The sequence below is a fragment of the Salmo salar genome, chromosome ssa13, assembly GCF_905237065.1.
Source record: "Salmo salar chromosome ssa13, Ssal_v3.1, whole genome shotgun sequence".
In the NCBI taxonomy this organism is placed as follows: Eukaryota; Metazoa; Chordata; class Actinopteri; order Salmoniformes; family Salmonidae; genus Salmo; species Salmo salar.
In genome coordinates this window covers 95,241,502-95,256,502 of record NC_059454.1, presented here as the reverse complement: position 1 = coordinate 95,256,502, position 15,001 = coordinate 95,241,502, and positions in this window count along the sequence as shown.

The window sequence follows — 15,001 nt, the reverse complement described above, 5'->3', positions numbered from 1 at the left end:
ACGGCAACTGCTCCGCCCATAACCGGAAGGCTCTCCAGAGGGTAGTGAGGTCTGCACAACACATCACCGGGGGCAAACTACCTGCCCTCCAGGACACCTACACCACCCATGTCACAGGAAGGCCAAAAAGATCATCAAGGACAACAACCACCTGAGCCACTGCCTGTTCACCCCGCTAACATCCAGAAGGCCAGGTCAGTACAAGTGCATCAAAGCTGGGACCGAGAGACTGAAAAACAGCTTCTATCTCAAGGCCATCAGACTGTTAAACAGCCATCACTAACATTGAGTGGCTGCTGCCAACATACGGACTCACATCTCTAGCCACTTTAATAATTAAAAATTGGATGTAACAAATGTATCACTATTCACTTTAAACAATGTCACTTTATATAATGTTTACATACCCTACATTACTCATCTAATATGTATATACTGTACTCTATACCATCTACTGCATCTTGCCTATGCCGTTTGGCCATCGCTCATCCATATATTTATATGCACATATTCTTATTCATTCTTTTTAGTTGTTGTGAAATTGTTAGATTACTTGTTAGATTTTACTGCACGGTCAGAACTAGAAGCACAAGCATTTTGCTACACTCGCACTAACATCTGCTGAGACCAATAAAATTTGATTTGATATGATTTACACCAGAGCAGAGGTCAGTGTTCTTGGTGGATTCAGGACTGTAAATAAATGCAGAGTTGCAGACATTGCAATACATTTTTTACTTGGAGATGGTGTGACATGATACATGTACAGTACAACAAGTAAGACATTAATTTTAGACTATATTCAACTTCTCCATTCTCACAGCTCTATCTCAACCTGCACAGTATCTGTGTCACATGTCGCCCTCCCTAGTTTTTCCCCCAATTGGAGACCAGCCTTTTTTGTGTGTATTTCATGTTTATTTAGAGTTTGCAGCGACTTTTCATTTAGAAATTGCATGCTTTTTTACTTTGTATGGTTTACCTTGGTTTGCTGTGTTTCTCTTCCTTGTTTGCATAATTATATATTTTTGACTCCTCCCCCTTGGCTGGTCTCCTTGGAGACGATGATTGGCCCAGGTCTGCAACACCTGGGCCTCATTGACCTAAAGAGCTACCTGCTTAGTTAAAGTGGAGCTCCCAGCTCACTTCTGGACCGCTGGGAGTACAGGGCTTAGCATGTCTGTTGTGGAGGTGGAAAGAAGATTTTGGCTTGGGAAAGTTGAATATTTTTGCTAGTTGGGTAATTGCATATGGGAGGAGAATTGGAGGGGAAGAGAGAGGAGGTTGGAAAGACTGAGGGAGCCAGAGGATAGGTTTTTAATCTGTTGAAGCTAGCAATAACAAGGGACAGAGTATGTTGAGGAACATTGGTGTCAAGTTCAAACAGAGTGAGCTGGATGCGAGTTCGAGTTCTTGAGGTGAAATGGAAGGGTTAGAAGGTGTTGAGCTCAGAACCCGAGAAACTTTTTTGGTCCAGTGGGAGTGACATTTTGAAGGGGATGTAACCAGGCCTTTTGGCTGATCCATGGGTGGTTTCAGGTTGGTTGGAAAAGATGGTGGGTGCTGTTGAGCTGGTGAAGGTAACCCGAATTGAACTTGTGATGTTTGTTTCTTCATATCAGAAGGTACACATGCTCTGTGTGATGCAACTTGGGGAAAGAGCTGTATCTTGCTTTGCGCTTAGTTACAGGGCACCATTTTGAAAGGAGTGATCTCTTGGTTAGCGTTTAAGTGTGGAGCAATTTAAGTTGAAGATTCCTAGTGTTTGTGACGCTTGCCATTTGGTGCGACTTTACACTCTTTATCTGACAAAGTAATGTTAGGATATGAGTTATGCTGTTAAAGCGTTTGTGCCAAATACACTGGTGTTATAGGTTTTGTGCAGTGGTGTGTAGTACTTTAAAGTATTTTTTTCTTAAGTAGTTTTTGGGGGTATCTGTACTTTACATTTTGTACAACTTTTACAAAACTACATTCCTAAAGAAAACAATTTACTCTTTATTCCATTCATTTTCCCTGATTCTCAAGTCCTTGTTACATTTGTAATGTTTAGCAGGACAGGAAAATGGTCCAATTCACACACTTATCAAGAGAACATCCCTGGTCGTCACGACTGTTTCTGCTCTGGTGGACTCACTAAACATAAATGCTTCGGTTGTAAATGATGTTGGAGTGTCGCTGGCTATCCCATAAATAAACACAGTGCTGTCTGGTTTACTTAATATATGGAATTTGAAGTGATTGTTACTACTGATACATTAAGTATTTCATTTTAAATATACTTAAGACTTTTACTCGTGTTTTACTGGGTGACTCACTTTTACTTGAGTCATTTTCTATTAAAGTATCTTTGTTTACTCAACTATGACAATTGGGTGCTTTTTCCACCACCGGTGTCATGTTTATGGGCATGTTGCAGTGTGTAGGAGGGAGATTCCAAGATGTGGGTAGTGTGAAGGAGGACTTAGGACAAAGGAATGTGTAGTTGGGGGAAGAAAAATATAGTGTCAACTGTAGGGGTGCCCATGCATGTTACTGGGAATTGGCGGTGTGCGATTTGAGTGGCAGGTTAAGGTGGTCGGAGTAATGCAGATGTCCTATGCGGAGTCAATGAGGGTGGATCAGGGGTGAGGGATTGAGAGGATCCCTGTGAGTAGATCTGTCCCAGAACAGAGGGATAGGCTAATGAGTATACTGTATGTTTCAGTAAGGTTGGCTTCTTAGTGTTCATAGCAATGGTTATGAACTGTACTGCAGAGATGGAAAATATATGTTGTGGTGGCAGCTGCAGCAGGGTATGAGATTTGACTTCAGAAGAGTTACAGGGTGTGTTGAGTGGTAGTGTCCTGTCCTCTCAGGTCGTTGGCCTGGGGTAAGACCGGATAGGGTTAAAGTAGTGGAATAAGGTGGTGGGTTTTAATTAGTATAGGGTTAGTCGGAAGGGTAATTAAAAATGTTATTTTTCCCATTTCCCCTTTTTCAGTTTTGTGTCAAAGTGTAATGGATTTATACTATAGTTTAGTTTGGTGCGGTATTGAAACATAATGGATGTCAACTACTGTTAAACTCCACCGAAGAAGATGACTTCTGGACTGCTGCTGAAGGATTAAGTATTATGTATGGTACGACGTGCGCACACCCAAGCAAAGCAGGCAGTCACCAGGCACCAAAGAGCAATAAAACAGCGCTTTGAAAAGGCACACACAGTGAAGAAGCAGATAATCCAAGTGTCAGACTGGGTGTGAGCCCGTCGGCCTCAGTGGTTAAGAAAATTGACTTATTCTGGTTGGACCCCTTGCATGTCAGTCGATAACTGGGACCCGCCAACTTCTTGCTGAGCAATGGATCACACTGGTACGCCAGCCGCATCAGAAAAGTCACTGCCCCTCATGGAATATAAATGCCCACTCCATTCTCACGGGCCAGTACAACATGGACATACAGGCCAGAGACATGATAGACCTCCTCCACCACTACCACCTGTGGCCCAGCCTCTGTGAGCTCCCCAAGGGCCAGAGCCACAAGCGGTGGCAGCTGAAGATTGGCATATGAGGGCACAGACTTGCTCATCTGGAGGACTACCTAACCTACTTTCGTATTTAGGTTCCGTTAGGTGTTTTAGCCCAGGGTTTTCAAAACTCAGATCTCTTCCCTTTTACCACATTTTTATACATTACAGCCTTATTCTAAATGATTTATTTTTTTAAAATCATAATCAATCTACACACAATACCCCATTAAAAATGATGGGGTATTGTGTGTAGATTGATGAGGGAAAACAACTATTTAATTACTTTTAGAATAAGGCTGTAACATAACAAAATGTGGAAAAAGTCAAGGGGTCTGAATACTTTCCAAATGCACTGTATGGTACCAGTCCAAGGTTTTGGAAAGGGAGGGGTGGGGGGGATGTTATTTATGGGATGTGCTGTACTTCGTACTGTACGTTATGGACAGTGTGCTGCTTTATGTACGAATGGGTGATCAGAATGAATGGTGCATGTAATTAAATGTAAGAGTTATGTACAATATGAAACCGGGCAGATTTGCATTCTCCTACAGTAGGACTACCGCCGAACTGCTGCCGCCACAGCCTCAACGGTCACCGGGATCACGTCACACACAGCCGCCGATTACCTTGCAGCCAGAGAGGGACCAAACATGTGTGGTTGAATACGTCTGTTCAGAATGGCTCCCTTCTCATACATGTTTTCCTCTCCCCCCTCTGTCGCCTGCACTGAACCAGACCACGGGCTGGGTGCCACAGACATAATATATATATAATATAATATAATATAATATATAATATATATAATTATATATATATATATATATAAAACGTTTATTTAACTAGGCAAGTACACGCTTGATGACAACGGACGACGAGGAGCGACTGCCAAATGATTCTCGACAAAAGGAGGAACCAATGGCAGATGAGCAACGACAAAGGGTGGTGGCAGTGGATATCTTGGACAATCCTCCAGCAGAATGGACATTATCTCTGGGACTGAGTTTGGGTTGTGATTGTGTACACCTGAGGTTTTTGAAGTAAAAACCGCTAAACGTTTAAGCCTTGTCTGTGTGGTGGCCTGGGATCTAGAACCTGAACTAAAGAGCAATGCAAGTTACTTTCTCTACCTACATGACAGTTAAGAAGAAACATTTTGATAAGTATTTTGTGTGTGTAAATTGTCTTCCATTATGTTCTTTCTTCCTTATTTCAGTGGCATTTCTGTTTCCCAACTCTCCCCAGTGAGACTTTCAATGTGCCTTGGTGGGCGTGGTTGATTGGCTTGCGTGGTTTGATTGTCAGGGGGTGTAAAAAGCCACCAGGAGAAGTCAGTCAGTCAGTGATACACAAACTACACTAGGACGCACCGGCTGTTAGAGACAACACAACCTGGAAGTTGCCGAACTGACAAGGTAGTTCAAGTAGTTCCTCTCAGGTCTGTCTGGTGACGTGATGCACATTAATCTGTTTTCCATGCTAGTACTCTGCCTGTTCTGTTCTCGCAGGAGTCACCATGGTGAGTCTCACCCTCTTTCACAAGCAGCTTTCTCTCAGCATTGTCTCAGACAGCTACTAAAAGCAAATGGGGGAGATAGTAACAGCAAAGCTACTGCCATATACAGTGGGTGTCATAAGTATTCACCCCTTGATTTTTGTTCACATTTTGTTGCTACAAAGTGGGATTGAAATGAATTTAACTGTGATTATTGCACACCTGGATTCTGCAATATTTGCCCATTACTCTTTTCAAAATTCTTTAAGCTCTGTCAAGGTGTTGGGGATCATGGCTAGACAGCAATTTAAGTCTTGACATAGATTTTCAAGCAGATTTAAGTCAAAACTGTGATTTGGCCACTCTGGAAATTAGCTGTCTTCTTGGTAAGCAACTCCGGTGTAGATTTGGTCTTGTGTTGTAGGTTATTTTAATTCCTCTCCCAGTGTCTGGTGTAAAGCAGACTGAATCAGGTTTTCCTCTAGGATTTTGCCTGTGCTTGGTGCATCTTTTTATCCTGAAAAACTCCCCAGGCTTTGCCAACGTCAAGCATACCCATACCATGATGTAGCCACCACCATGCTTGTAAATACGGAGCCAGTTACTCAGTGAAGTGTTTTGTTGGATTTGCCCCAAATATAACGCTTTGCATTTAGGCCAAAATGTTTACTTTAGTGCCTTGTTGCATATAGAATGCATGTTTTAGAATATTTTTATTCTGTATATTTCTATTATTATTTTCACTTGTCATTTAGGTCATTATTGTGGAGTAACTACAATGTTGTTGATCAATCCACAGTTAATTCCCTTCACAGCCATTGAACTCTGTAACTGTTTTAAAATCTCCAATGACCTCGTGGTAACATCCCTGAGCAGTTTCCTTCCTGTCCTGCAACTCAGTTCAGAAGAATGACTGTCTTTGTGGTGTCTGGGTGGTTTAGTACATCATCCACAGCATCATTATTAATTTGACTATGCTTAAAGAGATATTCATTGTCTGATTTGTTATTGTTACCCATCTACCACTACTGCCCTTCTTTGAGGCTTTCGAAAAACTGCCTTAGTTAGCGAGGTATCTTTGGTCAACTCTGAGTTCAACTTGGGATAACCGGTCATAAGAAAGTGACTGACCTTTTAGACAGATACATTTCTATGGCAACGAATCCTTCAGAACTAACCTGCTCCGGGACTGGCAAACTTACAGCTAACTCCACATAACCTGAATGAAATGACTGGGCCGTGAGTTTAGGACCAATGAAATCAGATTCCAAATATTGCGTCATCATCCACTTCATTTGAAGAAGATGACTTATTTCATATTTTATTAATCACATTATTATTAATTTGTTAACTTTTGTAGAATTTTCTTTTCACTTTGACATTAGAGTATTTTGTGTAGCTCAATAACATAAAAATCACAACTAAATCCATTTCAATCACACTTTGTCGCACAAATACTTATGATACCCACTGTATGGGGACAGCTGACTGGGGGTCTTCATTCTGTTGTTCAGGTTGCTTTCCATTTTGATTGGACTAGGACATTTTTTAAATTATTTTTTAGGAATTCAGTCGAGGTCTCAACTTACTGTTGAGATGGAATAGTAGAATTCACAAGATACAATTTTTAAATTTGATTGTGCGTCAGCAGTTATTCTCTTGTCAGTCACTGACAGCCCATGTCAGCAATTATTTTATAGATTGGTAAATTAGTCTAGCCAGCTATCTAAACTTGTAGTAATCATGGTGGAATTACCGACCCGGGTGCCCCCATTGATTTTGTTAGTCACTCTCACTTAGATATCATAAAACAAACTGCAAACATTTCTCTCCAACCTATGGAAAAATGTGTAGGATTACAGGAAATTTGCTTTAAAACTGAACATTTTTCTCTCCGCCCCATGTCCAAACGAGTAGAACTGCATGAAATAATTCATAAAATTGCTAAATCTTCTCTTCGCCCCATGGTAAAATGTGTTGAATTGCACCCATCTTGCTTTATAAAAGTACAATATTTTCTCTACGCCCCATTGCAAAATGTGTAGAATTGCAGGAAATTCTTTAAAAAGTATGTTTTTAAATCTCCGCTGTGAAGGTAGCCCCCTCCTCCCCAAATGTTTTTACTTAGGGCCCCCAAACAGCTAGGGCCGGCTCTGATTGCATGTGTGGGTATGCAGACCCACAAGCCACTTCGGCCCCTCATGATGAGTTCAGATATTTTGTGGCCCCCACCCGATCAAAGTTGCCCATCCCTGACTTAGCTAGGCTATATCTTATCTAATATGAAAAAAGTCCATAGATAACATGAGTCCATAAAGTATTTTACCACTCCAATGACTTTGATACTGTATCAAATTAGATAATTGACTTCAATGGTCATAGTTGTTTGTGGAGTTTAGTGACAAAAGAACGACCACACCAAATTAACTTGATTGTATAATAATAATACATTTTGTTTAACCCTTTCAAGATACCAAAGGACACTTACAGAGTAAGAAATAGAATAAAAAGTAACAAACTTCAACATGTGTCACGGCTGTTTAAAGGATCGGACCAAGGCGCAGCGTGTTTGTAGTTCCACATATTTATTATTATCGTGAAACGTTGCAATACACCAGATATTTCAAAAAAAAAAAAAACGTGACGCAGAGAGAATACACACTACACAAAAATTAACAACCCACAAACACAAGTGGAAAACCCCCCTACATAAATATGATCTCCAATTAGAGACAACAAGAACCGGTTGCCTCAAATTAGAGATCATCCCAACAACCCCAACATAGAAATAGAAACCTAGAAACCCACATAGAAACAGAAAACCACCCAAAAACACCCCCTGTCACGCCCTGACCTACTCTACTATAGAAAATGACAACTTACAAGGGTCAGGACGTGACAGTACCCCCCCCCCCCCAAAGGTGCAGACACCGAATGCAAACAAAAAAACAACAACAAAACAACCACAAAACACAAAGGGAGGGTAGGGAGGGTGACAAATGTCTATGGCGGCTCTTGTGCTAAACCCAGAACCTTACTATCCCTCAGATCCTCCAGCAGTGGAGGTGGCTCAAGTTCAAGGCGTAACCCACGTTCCGTCCGCAGATCCCTCCGCTTCTGTAACACCGGACTGTAGATCATTACCGGAAGCTCTGTGCTGCAGACCGCCGCTGGAGGTTCTAGGCTACAGGCCGCCGCTGGAGGATCCGGGCTGCGGGCCGCCGCTGAAGGTTCCGGGCTGGGGGCCGCCGCTGAAGGCTCCGGGCTGCAGACCGCCGCTGGAAGCTCCGGGCTGCAGACCGCCGCTGGAGGCTCCGGGCTGCAGACCGCCGCTGGAAGCTCCGGGCTGCAGACCGCCGCTGGAGGCTCCGGGCTGCAGACCGCCACTGGAGGCTCCGGGCTGCGGACTGCCGCTGGAGGCTCCGGGCTGGGGAACATAGCAGGAGGCTCCAGGCTGGGGAGCGTCGCTGGAGGCTCCGGGCTGGGGAGCGTCGCTGGAGGCTCCGGGCTGGGGAGCGTCGCTGGAGGCTCCGGGCTGCGGACCGCCGCTGGAGGCTCCGGGCTGCGGACCGCCGCTGGAGGCTCCGGGCTGGAGAACGTAGCAGGAGGCTCCGGGCTGGGGAGCGTCGCTGGAGGCTCCGGGCTGGGGAGCGTCGCTGGAGGCTCCGGGCTGGGGAGCGTCGCTGGAGGCTCCGGGCTGGGGAGCGTCGCTGGAGGCTCCGGGCTGGGGAGCGTCGCTGGAGGCTCCGGGCTGTGGGCCGTCTCAGTAGGTTCCGGACTGTGGGCCGTCTCAATAGGTTCCGGACTGTGGGCCGTCTCAGTAGGTTCCGGACTGAGGAACTGTCGCCGGAAGCTCTGGACGGGGAACTGTCGCCAGAATCTCTGGACGGGGAACTGTTGCCGGAAGCTCTGGACTGGGAATGTGCACTGGAATCCTGATGCGTGGGACTGGCATGGGTGGCACCAGACTGGTAACACGCTCCTCAGGACGAGTGCAGGGAGCAGGAACAGGACACTCCGGACTGGGCATGCGCACTGGAGGTCTGATGCATGGAACTGGCCTAGGTGGCGCCAGACTGGTAACACGCACCTCAGGGCGAGTGCGGGAAGGAGGCACAGGACGTACTGGGCTATGGAGGCGAACTGGAGACCAGGCCTACTCCTTCTTGGCTGAATGACCATCTTAGCCCGACACCGGTGAGGAGCTTGCACCGAGCGCACCGGGCTGTGAGTGCGTATGGGCGATATAGTGCACATCACACCATAACCCAGTGCTTGTTCATTCACTCACTCCTCAGCACGCCCGCTCCGCAGCGCTCTTAACGCCAGCATCTCTCTCCGGAATCTTGCGTCGAACTCCTCGCTCGACTCCCTGACTGGCTCCGGTTTACTCCACAGCTCTCCCCGGTAAGCACGGGAAGTTGGCTCAGGTCTCCCCCCTGACATTGCCAAACTCCCCGTATATCCCCCAAGATTTCTTTGGGGGGGCTGCCTCTCAATTTTGCCTGTTGGTGGATATAGCGCCTCGTAGTATCGTCGCTCCCTTTTTGCTGCTTCAATTTCCTCCCTCGGACGACAACACTCCCCAGCCTACCTCCAGGGTCCTTTCCCATCCAAAATCTCCTCCCAAGTCCATTCCTCCAGCTGATCCCTACCACGCTGCTTGGTCCTTTTGTGGTGGGTTGTTCTGTCACGGCTGTTTAAAGGATCGGACCAAGGCGCAGCGTGTTTGTAGTTCCACATATTTATTATTATCGTGAAACGTTGCAATACACCAAATACTTGAAATAACAAAACAACATAACCGCGACGCAGAGAGAATACACACTACTCACAAATGAACAACCCACAAACACAAGTGGAAAAACCCCTTACATAAATATGATCTCCAATTAGAGACAACGAGAACCGGCTGCCTCAAATTGGAGATCATCCCAACAACCCTAGAAACCCACATAGAAACAGAAACAGAAAAACCACCCAAAAACACCCCCTGTCACGCCCTGACCTACTCTACTATAGAAAATGACATCTTACAAGGGTCAGAAGGTGACAACATGACATTTCTAAAAGCAAAATACAATACAAAAAGGACCATGGCACCCACATTTTCTTTTTAATAGCTTAATTACAGTATAGGCCTATCACAACATTTGATTTTGTATCTAATGTTTATTTATTTATTGATTTTATTTTTATTTCACCTTTATTTAACCAGGTAGGCAAGTTGAGAACAAGTTCTCATTTACAATTGCGACCTGGCCAAGATAAAGCAAAGCAGTTCGACAACATACAAAAACACAGAGTTACACATGGAGTAAAACAACATACAATCAATGATACAGTAAACAAAAATAAGACTATATACAATGTGAGCAAATGATGTGAGATAAGGGAGGTAAAGGCAAAAAAAGGCCATGGTGGCAAAGTAAATAAAGTATAGCAAGTAAAACACTGGAATGGTAGAATTATAATTTGAAGAAAGTTCAAAGTTAAAATATAAATAATATGGTGCAAAGGAGCAAAATAATAAATAAAATAAATAAATACAGTAGGGGAAGAGGTAGTAGTTTGGGCTAAATTATAGATGGGCTATGTACAGGTGCAGTGATCTGGGAGCTGCTCTGATAGCTGGTGCTTAAAGCTAGTGAGGGAGATAAGTGTTTCCAGTTTCATAGATTTTTGTAGTTCGTTCCAGTCATTGGCAGCAGAGAACTGGAAGGAGAGACGACCAAAGGAGGAGTTGGCTTTAGGGGTGACCAGAGAGATATACCTGCTGGAGCGCGTGCTACAGGTGGGTGCTGCTATGGTGACCAGTGAGCGGAGATAAGGGGGGACTTTACCTAGCAGGGTCTTGTAGATGACCTGGAGCCAATGTGTTTGGCGACGATTATGAAGCGAAGGCCAGCCAACGAGAGCGTACAGGTCGCAGTGGTGGGTAGTATATGGGGCTTTGGTGACAGAACGGATGGCACTGTGATAGACTGCATCCAGCTTGTTGAGTAGGGTATTGGAGGCTATTTTGTAAATGACATCGCCGAAGTCGAGGATTGGTAGGATGGTCAGTTTTACGAGGGTATGTTTGGCAGCATGAGTGAAGGATGCTTTGTTGCGAAATAGGAAGCCAATTCTAGATTTAACTTTGGATTGGAGATGATTGATGTGAGTCTGGAAGGAGAGTTTACAGTCTAACCAGACACCTAGGTATTTGTAGTTGTCCACAAATTCTAAGTCAGAACCGTCCAGAGAAGTGATGCTGGACAGGCGGGCAGGTGCAGGCAGCGATCGGTTGAAGAGCATGCATTTAGTTTTACTTGTATTTAGGAGCAGTTGGAGACCACGGAAGGAGAGTTGTATGGCATTGAAGCTCGTCTGGAGGTTAGTTAACACAGTGTCCAAAGAAGGGCCAGAAGTATACAGAATGGTGTCGTCTGCGTAGAGGTGGATCAGAGATTCACCAGCAGCAAGAGCGACATCATTGATGTATACAGAGAAAAGAGTTGGCCCAAGAATTGAACCCTGTGGTACCCCCATAGAGACTGCCAGAGGTCCGGACAGCAGGCCCTCCGATTTGACACACTGAACTCTATCAGAGAAGTAGTTGGTGAACCAGGCGACGCAATCGTTTGAGAAACCAAGGCTACTGAGTCTGCCGATGAGGATGTGGTGATTAACAGAGTCAAAAGCTTTGGCCAGGTCAATGAATACGGCAGCACAGTATTGTTTCTTATCGATGGCGGTTACGATGTCGTTTAGGACCTTGAGCGTGGCTGAGGTGCACCCATGACCAGCTCTGAAACCAGATTGCATAGCGGAGAGGGTGCGGTGGGATTCGAAATGGTCGGTAATCTGTTTGTTGACTTGGCTTTCGAAGACCTTAGAAAGGCAGGGTAGGATGGATATAGGTCTGTAGCAATTTGGGTCAAGAGTGTCACCTCCTTTGAAGAGGGGGATGACAGCAGCTGCTTTCCAATCTATGGGAATCTCAGACGACACGAAAGAGAGGTTGAACAGGCTAGTAATAGGGGTTGCAATAATTTCGGCAGATAATTTTAGAAAGAAAGGGTCCAGATTGTCAAGCCCAACTGATTTGTAGGGGTCCAGATTTTGCAGCTCTTTCAGAACATCAGCTGAATGGATTTGGGAGAAGGAGAAATGGGGGAGGCTTGGGCGAGTAGCTGTGGGGGGTGCAGTGCTGTTGAATGCAGTAGGGGTAGTTAGGTGGAAAGCATGGCCAGCCGTAGAAAAATGCTTTTTGAAATTCTCAATTATAGTGGGCTTATCGGTGGTGACAGAGTTTCCTATCCTCAGTGCAGTGGGCAGTTAGGAGGAGGTGTTCTTATTCTCCATGGACTTTACAGTGTCCCAGAACTTTTTAGAGTTTGAGTTGCAGGAAGCAAATTTCTGTTTGAAAAAGCTAGCCTTGGCGTTTCTAACTGCCTGTGTGTATTGGTTTCTAACTTCTCTGAAAAGTTGCATATCGCGGGGGCAGTTCGATGCTAATGCAGAACGCCACAGGATATTTTTGTGTTGGTTAAGGGCAGTCTGTTCTGGGGTGAACCAAGGGCTATATCTGTTCCTGGTTCTAAATTTCTTGAAAGGGGCATGCTTATTTAAGATGGTGAGGAAGGCATTTAAAAAAAATAACCAGGCATCCTCTACTGACGGGATGAGGACAATATCTTTCCAGGATACCAGGGCCAGGTCGATTAGAAAGGCTTGCTCGTTGAAATGTTTCAGGGAGCGTTTGACAGTGATGAGTGGAGGTCGTTTGACCTCTGAACCATTACGGGTGCAGGCAATGAGGCAGTGATCGCTGAGATCTTGGGTGAAAACAGCAGAGGTGTATTTAGAGGGCACGTTGGTTAGGATGATATCTATGAGGGTGCCAGTGTTTTCGGCTTTGGGGTTGTACCTGGTGGGTTCATTAATAATTTGTGTGAGATTGAGGGCATCAAGCTTGGATTGTAGGATGGCTGGGGTGTTAAGCATGTCCCAGTTTAGGTCACCTAGTAGCACGAGCTCTGAAGATAGATGGGGGGCAGTCAGTTCACATATGGTGTCCAGAGCACAGCTAGGGGCCGAGGGGGGTCTATAGCAGGCGGCGACGGTGAGAGACTTGTTTTTGGAGAGGTGGATTTTTAAAAGTAGAAGTTCAAATTGTTTGGGTACAGACCTGGATAGCAGGACAGAGCTCTTCCTAAGCCAAGACTTCCTAAGCCAAGATTCAGACACAGCTAGGACATCCGGGTTGGCAGAGTGTGCTAAAGCAGTGAATAAAACAAACTTAGGGAGGAGGCTTCTAATGTTAACATGCATGAAACCAAGGCTATTACGGTTACAGAAGTCATCAAAAGAGAGCGCCTGGGGAGTAGGAGTGGAGCCAGGCACTGCAGGGCCTGGATTCACCTCTACATCCCCAGAGGAGCAGAGAAGAATGAGTATAAGGGTACGGCTAAAAGCTATAAGAATTGGTCGTCTGTGACGTCCAGAATAGAGAGAAAAAGGAGCAGGTTTCTGGGGGCGATAAAATAGCTTCAAGGTATAATGTACAGACAAAGGTATGGTAGGATGTGAATACAGAGGTAAACCTAGGCATTTAGTGATGATGAGAGAGATATTGTCTCTAGAAACATCATTGAAAACAGAAGATGTCATAGCATGTGTGGGTGGAGGAACTGAGAGGTTGGATAAGGTATAATGAGCAGGGCTAGAGGCTCTACAGTGAAATAAGCCAATAAACACTAACCAGAACAGCAATGGACATTGCATATTGACATTGAGGAGAGACATGCTTAGCCGAGTGATCAAAGGGTCCAGTGAGATTCAGACAGCTAGCCGGGCCATAGGTAGCAAGCTGGTGGAAGATGGAGGGAGGTCTGTTTTTAGCCACCTCGTGCGTTTCCGTCTGTGGGTTAGTGGGGTTCCGTGTGGAAGGGGGGACCAGTCCAAGTTGGCAAAATAGTTAGTTATAGTGGCCCAAGAAAAGTGTACGATAGACCTATTCAGATCGCAGCCGATAAGACAGCTAACGATTAACGATTAGTGGGCCGCAGATGGGCGTTCAGGTTACGTCGCGACGGAGGGGCCAGTTGGATAACTCCCTCGGGCAGATAACGTCGGTGGTCCAGTCGTGAGGGCCCGATGGGGCTCCGCATCGGCAGTAAAGAGGGTCAGGATAGGTGATCGTAGCCCAGGGGACACTTCAGCTGGCTAGCTCAGGAAAAGCCCACGAGTGGCTGACGGAACTCTTCAGCTGGCTAGCTCCGGGATAATGTGTGTTAATTCCGGGACCGACGTTGCCAATAGTCACTCAGGTAGCAGCTAGTTAGCTGCAAGATCCAGGTGTAAATGTCCTGAACCTGCGGTAGAAATCGGGAAAAGGAGAGAGAATAGGTCCGGTATGCTCTGGTCTGAGTCGCGCTGTACAAAAACTGCTGATAGCTTTTCGAGCTAACGGATAGCTGAGGACAGCTAACCGTGGCTAGCTGAACTCCAACGTTAGCCAGTGAAAATGGCTAACCTCTGGCTAGCTTCTGTTGTGGATTTCGGATTTGAGGTAAATAATACTTTCTTTTTTAAATTGGTGAGGCGGGTTGCAGGAGAGTGCTTTGAGGTTGAGTTTTAGAAGAAAAAAAAAATGTAAAAAGATAATGCGAAGAAAAATATGTAAATATATATATACACGGGACACGACAAGAGGAGGGTAAAGGACGTCTGAACTGCTACGGCATCTTGGAATGCCAATGATCGTAAAAATGTATGAAAAACTAAAATTAGCTTATTTGTTTTAACTTTATGCCTAACCTTAAATTATCAATGTATCCAAATGTGGAGCACTTATCTACATTTTAAGAGAAGTTGATGCTCTGCGTATTTCTCTTCAATGTCGCATGAAGCTTGGACTAAGTTATATTTAGTGAATGATCTAAAGACATGGGCGTGACAAGTTGTTTCAAGTGTTCTGGCTTGTGTACATGCTTAGCCTTCAAGTTGTA